The following is a 9863-nucleotide window of genomic DNA, read 5'->3' as shown; positions in this document are numbered from 1 at the left end:
TGCCCAAACAAATAATATCTTATAAGAACTATAACTACGGAGGCAAGAACCCTACTACAGTTAAATCTGCTTTCAGCTTCCATCCCATTACCTGCTCATATAACTCAATTAAGATCCAATAAGCTTCATGTTCATTTTGTACTGCAGTTCAAAAAAGAGTAAGCACTACACAGAATGTACCCTCAGCCTTATCGTGTTCCAATAAACCTCTTTGGATGAAGCAAGCGTTACCTAACTATAAATAGTGCAAAGGAATCTACAAACTATACATTTCAAGAAAGTTCGTTCTGAATTTCATAGTTCAGATCAATTGAAGTGGGATGTAAACAAATGTGGCAACAGAGACAAACATTAGCTTTGAGAAGGTAAAAGTCAATTTCACATTTTGTTAGCTGCGTTTTAACACATTCTGAAAAATGCTGGAAGACTGCGATTTCTTGCTCAAATGGAGGAATGAAAAGCAGGTGTTGACTTCTCTATACGAATATCAAGCGATGGATAAGCATGTAGTATAGAGACACAGGACTGAGTGTTGGCATCAAAACTGAATAATATCATCAACAACACTAATAGACAAAAAAAATGCACTGTAAGCTGAATGAAGTATGCAGATATTAAGTGTTCTGAACCCTAAAGTTCAAAATACACAACAACAGGTGGGTTAAACCTTATTTTTTCAAAGAGGTGAACATTACAACTTAGTAACTCAAGGTTTTTCAGCCCCTTAACACTGCCCAAAATATAGAATTCAGGTGTTAATTTATTAACTGTAGCTAGCACTTGTAGATGCACATGACAAGGACACATTGTTAATTTGAGGAAGGCAAATTACCTGGTGTCCTTTTCTTCCAGGGTCAGTGGAGGTACCAGCAGTATGTAAGTATGTCACAAACCGGCAGCAACACGGTTGGATGGTGTATTCACTATTTCCTTTTGTTTTAACGAAGATGTATTCACTGTCTCAGTAGCACAAGCAGTATGCAACACAGGTGGCTGGGTGGTCGTGAAACAGTGCTATATTATGGCAAGAAATGCAGGAGCGATCATATAATAAATAAAGTATACTCGCTCTGTCCCTGAATAACTGTCATCGTTGGTATGCATGCTGTAAGTTTGACTCGATTTATAGAAAATACGTGTAACATTTATATCTTCAAATAAATTTATTAAAAAACTAGATTCAAAGATCTTTTCAATGATACTAATTATGTACTATAAATATTAATATTTTTTAATATATATTTAATCAAAGTTAATTTTGAGAAACGCAAACGACATATATACATAGGGAGAGAGAGAGCAGGAGCAGGTAATATTGGTCCCTCGATGCTTTTAAAAATATGTTATCTCCCAACGCAAGCGCGTCCATCATATGCCTCTTTTGGGCCTCATTTGGCTCAGCCCAAACCCCGGCCCACCATAACTAGGCCTTGAGAACTCTAAAACCCTCGACTCGTCTCTCTCGCCTCCTTTGCCGGCGGCCTTGGCCCTTGCCCGTCGCCTTGTTCTCTGCTTGCCTCTCCGCCGCAGCCGCAACGGAGTAACCTCAGCTTTGCCCACCGCCCTCGAGAGGTACGCATCTTTCCTCCTGTGGTTCCGGATCTTAATCCTTGTTTAGTACAGTAGTTCGTCAGTAGCGACCGTAGCCGTTAGTGGAAATGTAATCCGCCCAGCTATAGGCCTCCTGTTGGCGTCTAGTGTCTCTTCCTGAGCTTGTAACTAAGAATGTAAATATATCCTGTCCTTAACTAAATTCACCAGACATTATGTTGTTTGTCTAAATGCTTCTTCATGCTGCGTCCCTATATTGGGTTATTTGAGATATTTGCAACCAAAATTTTGTTGTGTGAGCAACCGAGCACTCATTTGGGGAAAATTGAGTTAAATTTAGGGGTTTCGTACCAATTCAAAAGGCTTTCCTTCCCGTTATTCAAATAAAGCTTTGTTTTGGTTCAACTGTTAGACTGACTCAATTGGACGCAGTAAAACTGATGAAGTGTTCTTTTAGCTGAATCTGAACTTCGGAGTGTCAAATATTCTATTCATCGGTTGCCACATGTGGACTGATTAGCCAACACCATTTTTTAAGACAGCGCCTTAGCACTTTTTTCATTAAGAGGGTAGAAAACAAATACAAAACTCATTGGGAAGCCTAAGCTTACAGACGAGGATTTAGTTCTCGTAGGCGTTAATTCCACACACAAACACTTTGCGACCAAACAGAGAAAGACAACACTCAGCACATGGCCCCAATACAATACTCATTGCAGAACAGTATGCGACTTTAGCTGCCTGAAACTCGCTAGAATCCACTCTTCAGCCTCTTCCAGAATCAGCTCCACCTTGATCGGAGTCGAGCAGCAGCGACTGAACGTGCGATTATTACATTCTTTCCAGAGGTTCCAGGACATCAAAAGCACAAGTGTATCAAAATCACGACGAGAGAGCTTCGGAACCAACTTCCTAGATCCAAGCCACCAATCAAACATCTTACTTGTCGAATAAGGGATTAACACCTCAAGCCTAGGCAAAGGACCAGACTCCCGTCTGAGAACATAACCCATCAGCTGGTGTTCCAGTCTCTGAAACCTGATGGCACAAGGCACAGGAGTCCGAATCCTGCAAATTGTGCCGCCACCTCCTATTTGCTGTCCAGTGCTGACTATGGAGAGCTAGCCAAAAGAAATATTTGCCTTTCGGTGGAGTACAGACCTTCCAGAGCTCCTTCATGCCTGCCATGCGGATTGAGCCAACTAACATCGCTCTGTAAGCCGATGAAACTGAATACTGCTTGTTTGCTGACCACCGCCAGATCAACCGATCATGCACGCGACTCTGAAGTACTGCCTGATCCAGCCTCTCCCAAAGCATGGCATAGTCCAGTAGCACCTGCACAGTCAGCGCCCCACGAATGTCCTTTACCCATGCACAGTCGGTGAGCTCATCCCTGACCGAACGACGCCGAAGGCGAGCAGGAACCAAGAAGAACACTTCCGATCAAGCCACTTATCCAATCAAAAGGAAGGGGCAGCACATCACCCACTTGGACCTCCATTGCAGCAAAGAACAATGGTTGGACTACTTTCTCTGGTTTATTCGGAAGACCAACCCAGCATCTTGGCGGACCACTGATGCCACTCCCAGCACAGGCGTAGAGCCATACCAAAGCGATGCAAATCGGTGATCCCTAACCTCTCAAGTTCTTTAGGTCTGCAAACGACCTGCTGCGTTACTTTGCACTTGCTACCCGACACTGATTCAGCACCAGCCCACAGAAAATCTCTCCGCCGGCCATCAATAGCTTCCATTGCCCAAGCAGAAAGACAGACTGCAATGGGGACATGCACTGGAATGGCCGACAGCGTGGCCTGGGTCAACATGGCTCTCCCAGCCAAGTTCAAAAGGCCACCCTTCCATTTCGGAATATGATCCATGGTCCAGGTATTTTGTTTTGTGTGCTGTTCTTGATTAGGTACTTAGTTGTGTCACTGCAAATTGGATATGCTTTTCTTGTTTTTGCTTGTGTAGCAAGCAGTAGCTTGCTTGTAGTAATATGAAGGAGGATGGGAATGTTTAGTAATTCCCCTCCAGCAGTGAGACTAGTTAACCTGTCTAGATAATTATCTTTTGCACAGACCCTATGATAAATGAAGTAGCAATATGATTGTGTTAAGTCCCTGGTCTGGTGGACGTGAGGAAGCCAAATGTTTAGTTTGGATGTCAATTCCTTGTGATGTGGATGCCTTTCAATTCTGGCTATGGGTAGCACCATTAGCTATTTTTGCTGATATAATAGTTCTTGCATTACATAGTCTAGGTGCAACTATTCACTGGCAAAGCAAGCTATACACTTCTATTGCCTCTACAGGAAGCCATGTGTTATGAATATGTTCCACATAGGGGGAACAAGGTTATCTAGTCTCCAGTATGCTTATTGCAACATCCTATGTCAGCGATTACTGTTGTCCTTGGCAAAAAGAAATGATGAGTTGATGACAGTGTCAGTGTGTTGTTTCACATGTTATGCTACCAATAAAAGCTGTATTGTCTCTTACCTAATTTGCACATCCAGTGGATACTCAGTCTGTGGACTACTGAAACATTTATGATTGCAAGACTTGTGGCCTGTGTGTCAGTGTTATTCGATTTGCCATTTAATTTGCATGCTGGGTTTTCTTTTCACCCCTTCCATCTGCCACAAAGTATCTTTTATTTTTACCTTTGTGAAATGTTATCTGTTAGTCTTAACGTGTTAGTAGACCCCTATTTGATGGCTTACTAGTTGCTGTTTCTTATATATACTCAATTATTTTATTCCAAAGCAGCCAGTGTAATCCTCTTGGGTTTGTAACACATGGCAGCCTTACATTCCACAACTAGTGACCTCCATTTTATTGCCATAATCAATGAAATTACATGGTTTGGGTACTTTGAGTTTTGAACAGAGTCTTACTACAACAAGCAACACAAAGAGTTCTAATCGGCTAACCCAGACACGTAACCAAACCAATATTAACTACTAGCAACCTTCTATTCTTACAGCTACTAAACAACAGACAATAAGACAGAATAGGCCCATGGTCCACTCCACCACCTAGATGCAAAAACAGCAACATTTTGCACTTCTTAGTGCCCACTAGCATCTTCTTGCTACCTCCATCATCGCAATGAGACTGCTACATCTTAAGTTAGTATCTCCATCCTGCTGCTCGAGTGTGGAAGCTTAGCACTGCTTCCTTCTGAATATCTGCTCCTTCCAGCACCTTTCTGGAGTCCCGCCCAATAAGAAGAAACAAACAAGCAAGCAAACACATGATCTCAGCAGAAGATCTAACCAGTCCAACCATGGGAAACTGCTTCCCATTTGGGAGAGATTTCTTGCATCAAACCTAAAAATGATAAAAAGAATCTGGTCTGCAAGATGCTCCTACACCATAGTTAAACTACATACATACTTCGCCATTGAACAGCTCAAAGTTAAATGTTGAATATTTTCATTCTCTTCACAAGTCTGCTGTCTCTGCAGGTTCGCCGAGGATGGTGAGAGTTAGCGTCTTGAACGATGCTCTCAAGAGCATGTATAATGCCGAGAAGCGTGGGAAGAGGCAAGTGATGATCAGGCCATCTTCAAAGGTGATCATAAAGTTCCTTTTGGTGATGCAGAAGCATGGTTAGTTCTCTTTTTCGACATTTGTTTGAAACTTGTTGAAAGCAAGGAAAGGGTTCATGACTGCTGTCCTTTTCTGCAGGGTATATCGTTGAGTTTGAGTATGTTGATGACCATCGTGCTGGAAAGATTGTTGTTGAGTTGAACAGCAGGCTGAACAAGTGCGGAGTAATCAGTCCTCGTTTTGATGTTGGTGTCAAGGAAATTGAAGGGTGGACTCTAGGCTCCTTCCATCTCGTCAGGTCCATTCCTTCGCTATTCGTGCTTGTTTCTAACTATATTTAGATGTGACGCTGGGTATCTGTACACGCAGTTCAATTAAAAATATGAAGGCACGCCGTCAAGGCGGCCTCAGAGGGTGTCCACGTAGCCTCTATTGTCTCCTCCATATATGATTTATTTCTAGCGGTCCAGATGACAGCTCCTCTAGCTTAGCGCCACGCATGTCGTCCACCTCAAGAGTCTGGCAAGCATGCTCTATCGCTTCAAGGGGCCCACCATTTATTCTACCCAAGGCATTTATTCTACCAACCAAGAAAGCATTGACACTATACCTCTATTGGACGCATGCAAACTTGAAACAGGCACACACGCATGCATGCATTACAGCATTAGCACCTACATTTAATTCCCACACGCTCATGTCTGTCTTCCTAGTAATATCTCATGTGTGGCTGTGTCATTTGAGTAGTAATTTTGATGGTTGCATCGACATACATGATAATAAGTAATACTCCGTAGCTGCATGTCCAGGTGGGGTGTAGTGTTAGAGGAGTCAAGGGCCTATTGGGCCTTAGCCCATTAGGGTTAATTAGTCGCTTGCTTAGGGGCCAAGTCAGACCTCTCTATATAATGAGAGGAGATGTATCAATCTAGAATCAAGCAAGAGATTAGAAGGAAATCCCTTCTCTCTTGCCGGCCGTGGGCGAAGGCCCGCGGCCGGCCTCCCCCTGCGCCCCTAGCCCTAGCCGCCGCCTCCACCACGTGAACAGTACCCGCGGTTACTGTAGCGATGCGGGTACTGTAGCACTGGCATCGCCGCCACTTCCCTCAGCTCGCTCCTCTCGATCCCAACAACCCCAATGCCATCCATAACACCATGTGTGCCCAATTAAGTTAACTCTAGCTCTCACTATTTGTTGGGATAGTTACGGTAATGTGTATGGGTGACTGGTCCATTAGTATAGATACTCTACCTTTTTTTAGTATATGGTGTAGTTACTCTACCGTTTTTTAGCGTAGTCACTCTACCTTTTTTTGAAAGGTAATTACTGTACCTTAGTCTAACCAGTGCATTAGGAATTTGGATTAGTTGATTCAATGCCAACGAAGTCTCTTTAGCAGATTAATCTTACTTGCTCCTTGTATAAGGCATGTTATTGATTTCGTTCTTTGCGTTAATACATGATGTTTTGGGCTGTTGTACGCATGGTTAACTTAATTAACCAAACCTCATTTGTATGGCCACAGTGATTAAAGGCATGCATGCATACTTGAGTGAGAGTATGCATATGCATGCAGTCGCATGTGCATGTGCATGCATGCATGCCTGCTAGAAACAGATGCTCATTATTGCAGCGAAGTGAGTACTTCCTCCTCGGTACTAAAAAAAATAAAGTCGTTTTGGACGAGGCTTGGATCTGGGAATATAAATCACGAATAACTTTTAAGTTGTTGAGTTTAGAAATGTGAAAGCCATATAAATAGATTTGTCTTGAAAAATACTTTCATAAAAATATACATATATCACTTTTTGATAAACATTTTTATAAAAACAAGGAGTCAAAGTAATACTTTGGAGACCGTATCGTTGTCCAAAACGACTTTATTTTTTAGTATAGAGGGAGTAGTTGAGACTGCTGGCATTAATGAGCTTCTTGGATATAGGTAATTTTTTACCCATACAATGATGGTAAGAGGGACAAATTTGTTCGTAGCAAAAAAAACTAATTGAATAAAATATGTTGTAAGTAAGTCACCCGCAGCGAAGCGCGGGCAGGACAAATTTGTTCGTATAAATAAAAAAGAAATTCGAACAAAATATGTCATAAGTACGTCACCCGCGGCGAAGCGCGGGCACAAGTGGCTAGTTTTATATTATAACTAGGATCATACCCGTGCGTTGCAACGGAAAAAAAAATCATGATAGCTTAAGTTTGAACGTGTGTTTAAACTTGTACCAGACTTCCTTATGAATATTAGAATCATTTGTCGGAGCAGTTCTATACGGTCCAATCTTTAATCAAAATGAGAAAAAAATTGACTCCTAATCACAATCAGAAGGAATTGGCTCCTAATCAAAACTAATGGCTAAGGTTGAATCGGTCGCTTACCTCACAGTATATTTGACGCCTGTTGGATCCGAGCCAATTTATTCTAAAAAAAAAGAGAGGATCCGAGCCAATTGACGCTGATAGGCCACCTTGATGCTAAGCGATTCCTGCTCAGTGAGCATCTCACGGAACTGTCCCTTTTGTGGATCAACTCTTTACTAACCACAGTGCCTTTGCACACAAATACTCTGCTCCAGTTTTGGTATGATCTCAATACTTTACCCAAATACATGAAATGGTATTCTTGCAATTATTTAGGGAACTCAATTGTTTAAAGAGAAGGGCGGGCCTGGTGCAAGCGGTAGAGTCTTACCGCCTGTGACCAGAAGGTCCCGGGTTCGAGTCGCGGTCTCCTCGCATTGCACAGGCGAGGGTAAGGCTTGCCACTGACACCCTTCCCCAGACCCCGCACAGAGCGGGAGCTCTCTGCACTGGGTACGCCCTTTTTTTTAATTGTTTAAAGACACACAACCAGCCAATTCCATAATTTGCAAGATATATGGAAGCTGAGCTAGCAGTAGCATCATATGGGTCTAGTGTTTCTTCTGCTAAGGTATTCATTGTATATATTGATATGACAAGCTTACCCAGTAAGGCAGTAACCAAAGGATATTTCCAATCATTGTGATTTTTCAGCAATTCAAGAGGAAGCCACATGTATGCTGGTGCAGTGTTGTTCTGAGATCTGCCCACAGTCTGCAGAACTGAAATAAGTCTGAGATCTGTCCTAGCAACTATTGCAGTCAGTATGCTCGTGTACAAACCCACCCACCCACACACCCAATGTATGCTGGTGCAGATCCATACACACCTTTGGTACATCCACTGGCACTGTAATCATCCAGTCCAGGAGGAAATAACAAAACGCCTGAGTTGGGCATCAAATGAAGATAAGACATTCATGTGGAGTAGTAGTATGACAACCCATTTCATACACACATAGAAGGCAAGGTTACCATCATTTGCATGTGACAATACGAAAGCTGTTGTGAAGGAGATCAGGTACTATTTTGTAGTTAGCACACAACAAGCGAGTGCTTGGTTGAATAGTGCCTGTAACAAAGATTTTAAATTTAACTCGTAGGATACAAAGAGATTTGGGCACACATATATTGAAGCTAAGCTAATTGATAAGCACTTCATTGGAACGGGCAGGATCCAGATGTGGGTGGCGGAGGCGGTTGCTGGGCATTGTGGCTGCCGCCGGCCAGGTGGAGGGGGCCGTGCGCGCTGTTGCCGTGGGGAGGTGGCCAAGCACCGCTGGACGGAGAGGGAGCCAAGCACCACTGGATGGAGAGGGAGCCAAGCGCCGCTGGACGGAGATGGAGCCAAGCGCCGCTGGACGGAGAGGGAGCCGGACGCCGCCGGAGAGGTAGGAGACGAGCATGCGCCTGTTCGCAGATCGGAGAGAAATTGGTTCACAGATAGGAGATAATTGGGGATGGGGAAATGGGGGTAGCGTGGGTGCCGAGCGCCCGGGCGGCAGCATGGGATGGGATGACGGCGGCGGCGGCGATAACCCTAGAGCAGGGGAACCGGCAGCGGCCGCGCAAGTGGGCCTCGGGGAGACGGTGCAGGAGCACTGGTGGATGCGGAGAGAGATGGTGAGAGAGAGTGCGTGGGTCATGGCCCCACCTGTCGCGCCGAATTCTTAGAGGGCGCAGTGCGAAGCGCCGGGTGAAAGTTGGATCGAGAGTTTCGTCCTGCCAAGGTACACCTGGACATTTACTGCATTTTAGCTGTAGAAAAGAGATTAGAGATAATCTAATTATCTTTCACTGTTTGTTGTGCAGTTCGGTTTTATTGTTTTGACGACCTCTGCTGGCATCATGGATCATGAAGAGGCCAGGAGGAAGAACGTTGGTGGCAAGGTGCTAGGTTTTTTTTTACTAGATGGAAGTTTGATAAAAAAAAGGATTTTGAATCCGTGTAGTAGGATATTTGTTCTTGACTTATATTCCTGAAGTTTCGAACGAGCGAGACTGCACAAATGCAATTTACTTTGTATCATTCTTGTGCCAGTTCACTTACCGAAATCCAAATTTTGGAAGAAGGATAGGAGTCTTTTTGCTTTTCTTTATTGGGCCCTCCGTTTGTTTAGCAAAAGCTTTCAACCTTTGTACCACAAAAGCTTGAGATTTTGGTAAGAGAAACTCATTGGTGCAGTACAATGTCGATATTTTGACAATTCATGATTGCAAGGTGAGCATGTTTGCTTCATTCCTAAGATTGCCAGGGGTTGTCACACTTCGCGCCTAACTTGTGGCAGAGAGAAAAAGATAGCCACAGCTTGGCTTGCAAGGATATCTTGCCAAGACATACCTAGACGAAAAGTTTGGCACGCCTAAGTTAAAACATGAAAC

General features: G+C 43.6%; 1 pseudogene; it reads left to right on the top strand.

Annotated features, from left to right (window-relative positions):
* Positions 1-1478: 1478 nt before the first annotated feature.
* On the top strand, positions 1479-9649 carry LOC136538897 (small ribosomal subunit protein uS8z/uS8w-like; annotated as a pseudogene).
* Positions 9650-9863: the final 214 nt, after the last annotated feature.

This window comes from Miscanthus floridulus, chromosome 2 (assembly GCF_019320115.1).
Source record: "Miscanthus floridulus cultivar M001 chromosome 2, ASM1932011v1, whole genome shotgun sequence".
Lineage (NCBI taxonomy): Eukaryota > Viridiplantae > Streptophyta > Magnoliopsida > Poales > Poaceae > Miscanthus > Miscanthus floridulus.
This window is presented reverse-complemented; position numbering and strand designations above follow the sequence as displayed.